Source organism: Cryptomeria japonica, chromosome 8 (genome assembly GCF_030272615.1).
Source record: "Cryptomeria japonica chromosome 8, Sugi_1.0, whole genome shotgun sequence".
Classification (NCBI taxonomy): Eukaryota; Viridiplantae; Streptophyta; class Pinopsida; order Cupressales; family Cupressaceae; genus Cryptomeria; species Cryptomeria japonica.
In genome coordinates, this window is record NC_081412.1 from 262,921,101 (window position 1) to 262,930,416 (window position 9,316).

A 9,316-nucleotide genomic window follows, 5' to 3' on the forward strand; every position below is an offset into this window, starting at 1 on the left:
TTATCCAACTTGCCCATACCGGAAATTACTTATTGAGTCATTCCCATCTAGGGTAGCCTTCATTCCATCTCTTTTCTCCAATTCACCTTCTTCTATAATCATTCCAATTTCTCATCTTTTGAGGACTTAGCACATCAATCAATCAATTTCCAATCCCCAATTTTAATCAATCATCAACCTTAATCCAACTTCAATCAATCAACCTCCCAATCCAAGGTCAACACTTTGAAAAGTCTGATTTAGACCTTTATCATATGTCAAAATTAGCCTTGTGCTTGAGAAAGAACCTATCTCAAGTATATTTTTTAATTGATCCTAATCATTTGGGTTGATAAAAACTCTAATCCTTTTCCCAATTTTACTAAGGAACAAAGCCTATCCTAAGTAGAAGAAGGCTTTATCTAATCTTAATCCAAGGTCCGAGTTTAACCTAGCTCGATTGTTACCTCACTTTGTGACCCGCAACCATTGACCCCTACAACTTGTCCATGTCCTAATCCAAGGGATAAGATATTATCCAATGAATATCATCCTAATCCAAGGACCATCCAATCAACTTTAATCCAATCCAAACCAAACTAAATCCAAATTCATAGTCCTTCTCATCACTTTTTTCTCACCAAATCTGAATTATTCCAAAGTCCATTCTTGTCATTTCTACCTTTATCATTCTTGAGGTTACACGTGCATGGTATTGAATCACTCTCAAAAGGTGAAGATGGCTGAAGCCAATAAGATGCCTGAGACTTGTCACCTCTTTGATCATGATCCCCAACAAGAGGAACAATTTGTGGACCAACCAGAACATTCCTTGTGCTTAACAATGTTCATGGATGATCCCTACAATCAAGAAACAATATAAAAATTCTTCAAGGTTACTCCCAATGGGATTGTAGATCAACTTATTAGTCAAGGGATATGTTCACCCTCAAACTTTGATAGATCCATTATTGACACACCTATAGAAGGTGACCTTGTAAATCACCCTATTCTTGATACCATTATTCATCTGCCACTTGCAACTTCTATGCCTATGACCTCTCTACCTCTAATTTCTATCCCCCCAAGCATGTATAATCTACCCATCTCCCAACCTCCTAGGTCATTCACACCTCTTTATAATTTGACCAACTACATTAACACTAGCTTTTCTCCTATCAACACTATTTCTAAGTCACATCCTCAAATCACTTTGCAAACCCTCGCTTCCTCTTATAAATATATTGGTGGTGGTAACCCATCCATATCCAATCAAATCCCAGGGTCTAATTCAGGTCACTACATCCCCAATGCCTAAACAACTTGACCTCATGAAATAAATTCAGGTCATGAAGGACCTTATCAAGAATTTGAAGGATGGAACTCATAAGAGACCTTACACTTTTGAAGAAATTTGTCCTTGTTTGTATAATCCTTCTATTTTGGTTGCTCCATACTGCCTAGGTTTCAAAATGCCTAAGTTTGAAAAATACAAAGGCAAAGGTGACCTAAGAGACCATGTCCATAAATTTTACATTGTTTATTAGGAGGTCTCTTATAGTGATGTTTACCTTAGAAGACTTTTCTCTAAGAGTATTAGTGGGGATGCACTTACTTGGTTCTCCGCTCTACCTCATGGCTCCATAAAATTATTCTCAGACCTTGTAGAAAAGTTTGTATCCCATTACACATATAACATTAAGAATCATGCTTCTATGATGGACCTATGTGACACAAAGTAGAGGCCCAGAGAAACCTTTGCTAATTTCCTCCAAAGGTGGCGACATGTCATTAAAATGTTCCTTTGGGATATACTAGAGTCATACAAAATTGAATTATTTCAATGTAACTTGGTGCCGAAAATGTCTCATCCCTTGACTTGTTAGTGTTTGGACTTGTTTGAACAAATCAGTAAGAAAGGGATAGTCTTAGAGCATGTATTCTTTGAGGAAGGAACATTGAAACCTTATCAAAAATCTAATCAAGGTTCTTCCTCATATAATGATAAGCCCAAGTATTGGTCTAGAAATAAAAATGTCATCAATGATGGAGTCACCGATGCTAAGTTTGTCCAAATTATGACCATCCCTACCAAACCTACCACCACCAATAATCAATTCAACACCCAATTTGATTCCTGCAACCAATCCCAACCTTGCAATAATATCTTTGTCTATGGCATCCTCCCCGCTTCAACAATCAATCCCAATGTAAATACACCCCTCTCTAATCCCATAGATGTCATCTTCCAAAATCTTGTCAAGGCAAGCCTCGTTGTCTTTCCGATGACTCACCCTTTTAATGAAAATCAACCAAAACCCCAGTGGTACAATGAGAATGAATATTGTGATTACCATCGTGTCCAGGGTCATGATACACACAAGTGTATGCAAATCAAGAATTATATCCAAGAACTAATTGATTAGGGTGATGTTGAGATTGCAACTGCTAAACCTAGTAATTCAAATGATTTTCTTAAGATGTACCAAGATCTCTTTCCCAAGAATGGTAAGGATAAAGCTTCATCATCTCATGAGGTCCACTATGACTACACAAACTACGTCATTGGCTTTGAATCCTTGGTAAGCCACATAGAGCCTACTAATACCCACAATAATACCATTACAATTCAAGGAGTTGACCCTTCATCCAATCCTCATAGACCTAGGGTAACTATTCAAGGTATCCCTCCTCTGCAGTCATCAAGCAGACCCTCCCAAGCTAATATAGTAATTCAAGTTGCTTCACCTTCCACATCACATTCCTAGAATGACTATAATATCACCACTCATAGAGGAAGAGTAACCATTTAGGGATTTACCCCTCTTCCTCCACAAGCTTCCACCTCATCCACCCACCATTATGATATTGTTGATCACCTTGATAAGACACCTACACATATCTCTATCCTTGAACTCCTCAAGACTTCACCTGTTCACAAAGAGATCTTTGAACAAGCCATTTTGGAGTCCCATTTCCTAGATAACATCAACGCCATCCAATTCCAAACCTTAATTAGCAACCTTTTTGCACCAAACCATCTCATCTTCATATCGAAGGATGCTCCATCCACATACCCCTCCCACAATAAACCCCTTCACATTGAGGCTATCGTCCAAAAATGTTAGATTAAGAGTCCTTATAGATGGTGGATCTAGACTAAATATTTGTACATATAAGTTGATCAAACAATTGGGTATCCTTGAGGACTTGGTTGACATATCCAACAAGATCACAATAAAAGCCTATGATAATGCAGAAAGGGTCTCTAAAGGCACCATAACACTACCTCTTCAAGTGGGCCCTACAATAGAAACTACATGTCAAGTTGTAGATCTTGATCTTCCCTAAAACATCCTCCTTGGTCATCCATGGATTTGTTCCATTCAAGGCATTCCATCCACTTATCATCAATGCCTTAAATTCCCCTACAATAGTAGAGTGATCACCATCCTGACTGATTTGAAACCCTTTAGTACTACAAAATCCTTGAGGGAAAGCATCTTTATCATTGCCCACTCAATACACCTATTTTGCCACCTCTATCTTATCCTTCAAAAGTTTCATCCACCTCCTCCCAACCTAAGATCAAGGTCAAGATAATTGATAATGGCTCTGGAGGATACACACTTCATAATGCACTTTATGTGGGGTAACTCCCACCCTCTCCTATGTCATATGGACAACCTAAAGATATTGAGATTCAAAATAAGCCCACTATAAAATGCAAAAAGACTACCTTTGAGTAGTGGGTCCTACTTGATGAAGAGAGCCTAGAAATTCATGTCACTTCTTGGCTATAGCGAGAAGAAGATGAATCACCAACAGATATTCCCAAGAAAATGTATCCTAAGGCATCTACTATTGTAGACAAGATGGGATAAAAAAGAAATGGTTTGGGACTTCAAGAACAAGGAAGAAAAGAACCCATCTCACCAATCTCATACAAACACAATAGATGCTTGGGTTACTCACTAATGCCTAAGGTCACTATCCTTGGTGCTCTTACAAACCCTCCTTTTGAAATCGAAGACTTTGATGAAGAGGAATTTCACAAAGTGCCTTTCAAAAACCTTAATGATCTCTTTGATGATGCCTACGTTAACACTACAGCCCCCATCACCCCTTCTAACCCATCCAAACTTTGATTTGTCCACCCTGAACTCATTGTTTGGGACCAATGCAGACTACCTACCCTTGACATCTATGTTGATGACAATACCCTCTTAGCATTACTCAACATGCAATACCTTGAGAATTACACATCTTTGAATGGAATGCAACTCAACAAGGAGGCATACTTTGGTAGTCAAGTCAACTCCCTTAGTTGCAAAAGTGAAAATCAAAAGAAAAGTCAGAAGTCTCCTAGTGAAAACATCCCAGAGGCACCTTTAGACTCGAAAAAAGTAAAAATAAGTGATTTGACTTTCCTTTATGAGGGATTTGACTTTCCTACCATGGTTCCTCCATATAAAGAAAAATCATGTTTGTTGACTGAAGAAACTAACACTATCAACATGGGTAAAAATGGCAATCCAAAGAATTTTCTCATTGCAAAGTCTCTTATGGGTATGCCTAGTCCTACACTGGTATTCCAAGACTTGACCTTGAACTGGTAGTACACCATCTCACTATCAGACTATATGCTAAAATAGTGAAACAAAAGTTCCACAAGATGCATTTGTAGATTGCCCTATTGGTCAAAGAAAAACTATAAAAGATGTTGGATGTCAGATTCATTAGGCCCATTAACTATCCTGAGTGGGTCTCAAACATTGTACTTGTCGGTAAGCCCATTGGGGGCATAAGGATTTGCACAGATTTTAGGGACCTCAACAAAGCATGTCCAAAAGATGATTTCCCCTTACCCAACATAGACATGATTGTAGACCTAATAGATGGACATGAGATGGTTTCCTTAATGGAAGGTTTCTTTGGATACAATCAAATCAAGATTATCAAAGAAGATCAACACAAGATGAATTTCACCACTCCCTGGGAAACATTTTGTTATCAGGTCATACCTTTTGGTTAAAGAACATAGGTGCAACTTATTAGCGAGAAATGACAAAACTAATACATTAGGCCTATAATTTCGATGGAGGTTTCTGACGGAGAAGGTATATTGTGATCAAATTTGATTTTTTTATTGTAAAAATGCCCAATTTCGTCGGAATTCTGACAATAATGCAACATTTGGTTTCAATGGAGAAGGAATTGGCAATGACATTTGGGTTTTTTTAGAAAAAGTGCACACGTTCATTGAAATTCTGATGACCGCGTGCATTACTTAAAAAAAAAAAAAAGACCAAGTCATTTCATAAATCCCGCCTCTTTGTCCCATTGACCTCTGCCATTACAAAATCCTGCCTCTTCATCCCGCCTCTGCCATTACAAAATCCCACCTCTACAGGAATCTGTGGGTTTAATCGTCAGCTATCCTAGCTATCTACTACTAGTGCTCCAGCCGCAGAATGAAGTGGTGCTGCAGGAGTAGCTATACCAGGATACTAGGTGACGGGAAACTTTCCAGCTTCATGGTAGGAATTTTGTTATGTTTTTTTGTTTGTCGTCTATTTAGGGGCATTTTCAAGTTTGGGCATTATTTAATGTAATAAGGGCATGTTTTGGGCCCATTTGTAAGCCATTTGGCATTTTGTTAGGGGTGTATGGGTTTAGGATTTAAACAACAGTTAAAAGCCTTTGCCAGACTAAATCCTTGTTTATAAGAGTATAATGTTTAAACCAACATTAGAAAATTGTTTATGGGTCTGGTGTTTGCAAAATAGTTAAGTAATTGTTTGTTTTTTGCTTCTTATTCCCTCCAAATCGATTGGGGATGTGGGTTGGAGGAATTGAAGATTTTTGGATAACCAAATTTCATGCTTTTGCTGAGTGAATGAATAAGAGAAGAAAAACGGTTTTCCTGTAGAGTGTTTTTTGGCTGTCGATTTTCTCTCACTTGTTTTTTTTTTTAATGTTTTAAATCTGTAAATTCATTTAGAGGATCGAATTGCAATTATCTACTTTTAAATGAGATAGGTTTAATTTTGTGTTAGTGCATGTGTGGAGAAACCTCTATTTCTGGTTCTTGTGTTGGCTTAGCAACCGCCGGGTTCCGTGTTGAGTAAATATGCCTCCTTCTCGCATGTCCACCATGTGAAGTGGCTTGAACATGGTGGAGTGCGGGCAGAAATAATGTACATTATCATTCTCATGGTCATTTGTAGGAATGGGCCGTGGGTAGAAGAAGCACACACGTGGTAGGGAAGCATCTCTATGTGCTTTCCGTGAGAGTGCGTATGAACGTGAGTTGTGTGGGAATGAGTTCGGGATTGGAGATTGAAGTTTGATAGATTGTAGAGTTGTTGTGTTAGTCTGAAGTTTCTGCTCAACAACACCATGTCATTGCAGTAGGTTCCCCTGTTCTTTTTCCCTCACATCTCACTGTGTGTTTCAGTCCTCTTGAAGCCTCCCGATCAAGTGGTTCCTCCCATGCCGATTCCAGCGAAAGAATCCAGATCAATTATGTGCTCAAGAAGTCATGGGTGGGGGTCTAGTAAGTCAAGAAGTTATTGTTGGGCCATCCCTCGATGAACACGAAGGAGGGAGGCGGACATAGGTTCCCTGTGGGTTTAATCGCTGCAGGATGTAGGAATGGTTTAATCACTGTAGGAAAAAGGTAGGGTATAATTAGCAAATTCATTCTTATACATATTCAAATATTTAGATTCAAAGTTTATTATAGATTTAATAGATTAATTGCCAATATCAGAGATGGTGAGAGGTTTCTGTAATATGATATGATCGATTTAAAATAAGAATTTCTTACAAGACCTAAACTGTTGAACAATCCTATAATCATATATTAATTAAACACTGCATTTTAAATAATGAACAATATAGTTAGCCTAAAACATATTAACACTACTTTCCATATTTAAAATATATCCTAATTAAGGAGAGGGATGACCTAAACCTGCGTGATCGAGTGCCATTATGTAAAATATATCTTAATTATGGATGCTGGTATATATGGTTGTGACAGAAAATCCCTGCTGTAGAACCGTGAGAGCACTGTGTAGTGATCAAGTGCTATTTTTTGTTGGTGTTTTGGAAGGGAGAATAAGTGTACCATTAGGAAGGTGGTATAAAATGGAAGCTGAGAGGTATAAGGTTATGAGGTGTGGGTTAGGATAAGATAGGGAGGTAAGTGATAAAGGATGTAATGGTGAAAGAGTAAGTTAGGATATGTTAGGGGTTTGGAAGGTAGCAAAGTGAATGGGGGGAGATAAAAGGATGATGGAATGGGGTTAGGTAGGTGAAGTAAAATTAAGTGTGTATGAGGTTAAGGTTTAGGATATGATGTAGGAAAGTGGAGAAGGTTAAGATAGGGGATATGAAAGGTAGATGGAAGGTAATAATGATAGGAAGTGAGGTAAAGGTTATGAGGTGTGGGTTAGAAAATAGGGTGTAGGAAATGGAAGGAAGGGTCATATCACTTTGAGAGTTTTCACCAAGATGAGTAGCCCGAGTATGGACCTCAAATCTTACAAGCCATGAGGATCCACTTGTAGTAGAGGAGCATATACTTTCATCTTGGGAGTTTATTAGGAGTTCGCCTTGAATTTGGGAAATACACATAGAGGAGATAGAATATTGATCAATACACATTACCTAGCCTCATCATGCATAAATAAAAGAGGTATTGACTATAGAAAGCACATATCATTAGCCAAAGGATCATATTTGAGAGTTGCTTCATCTCCAATCCTCTACATTTTTAAGATCCACAAATGGGGTTGAGGATAAGTCTTGGTTACTTAGCTTGGACTTATGCTTTGGGTCGCATCTATATGTGAGAAACCTAAAGGCATAATTTTCAATGTAATTTTTGAGAGGACTTGCTTCCACCTTGTGGTATTGGGAGGATAAAATGCACCAACTCACATTGGAAACCCTCTCCAGATACCATTTTGGAGTGCTTCAAAGTGTGTTCTATTTCAAAATATTTTTGACATAGATGCAAAGATGAGTTTCACAATTTACATAATAAGGTTTCATAGTGGCTCAACATGAGAGTTAGTTTTTGGAGTTCTTGTAGTTTGTAGATTACATTCCACCAAACTCAATACCAAATTCTTTCCCAATCTCACTAATGTACTAATTAACTCAACTCACTGTAAAATTGTGACATTCAATGCAAGCTTCAGGATAGTAGTAATTAGGATCTTCCAATTATGGTGGGGCCTAGCCAACATAGGGTTATATGAGATAGGGGCAAGTTCAACAGTGATGTGTATTAGATTGTCATCAAAGTTTCCTGTTAGTGTTACTTTGTATCAGCATTAACTACTTATTGTCATGGGAATCAACTAATAGACAACATAGATATTTATCATCAACCTCCTTTTTTTTCACCAAAGGGATAAAAATTTATTAAACACAATGAGAATTACAGAGAAAGAAAGTAGATACATAACATAATCTAATCTCCATTGGCATAACCTAAGAAGGTAGATACAACTAGATAAATGTAACTTGTAATTTGGTCTGACCCTAATTGGGTGATGTAACTTGTGGTCCTATATTGAATGTAACTTGTAATTTGGTCTGAATGTAACCAAGGATAAATATTCAAAAAGTATAATAATTACACTAATACATATATCACTCTCATGACTTCCTTAATTTGATATAAGGTCCCTCTATCCTGTTAATGCATGATAGCCTCGGTAAGATAAATGATTGGATGAGAGATAAATGAAGTCTCTCATTCAATCATCTATCCTATCGATAAACTATGATGAAGACTTCAAGCTATTTTTTCTTCATTTGATCGATGATCATTCTTAAATTTGTATATATTCAACCATACTTGAAAAGTTCAATCAATGCTTAACTATCGATAATCATTGGTTGTCAATCTCATAGCACAGAATACAAATTGGTATTGGTTTACATTAAAACCAATGCACTCCAATTAATATCGGTTAACATATTAACTATGAACACCGATTGTTATCGGGCTTAACCAATGCACTCCAATTAATATCGGTTAATATATTAACTATGAACATTGATTGTTATCGAGCTTAACTAATACATACCGACTAGTATCGATTGTCTTTCATATGATAGACACGTTGATTAAGTATTAGGTGGTTCGTTAAGTGATATATACATCAATGAAATATTTGCGCATAAAATAGATGAAATGCACTCAATACTATTGCTGCACAATATTTTGGTCGATGATATTTTTAAAATAGTAAAGGAAGGTGTATGGAACTAGCCTACTCTTCTGCTTTTCATGCCATCAAAATTTGAGTTTGAT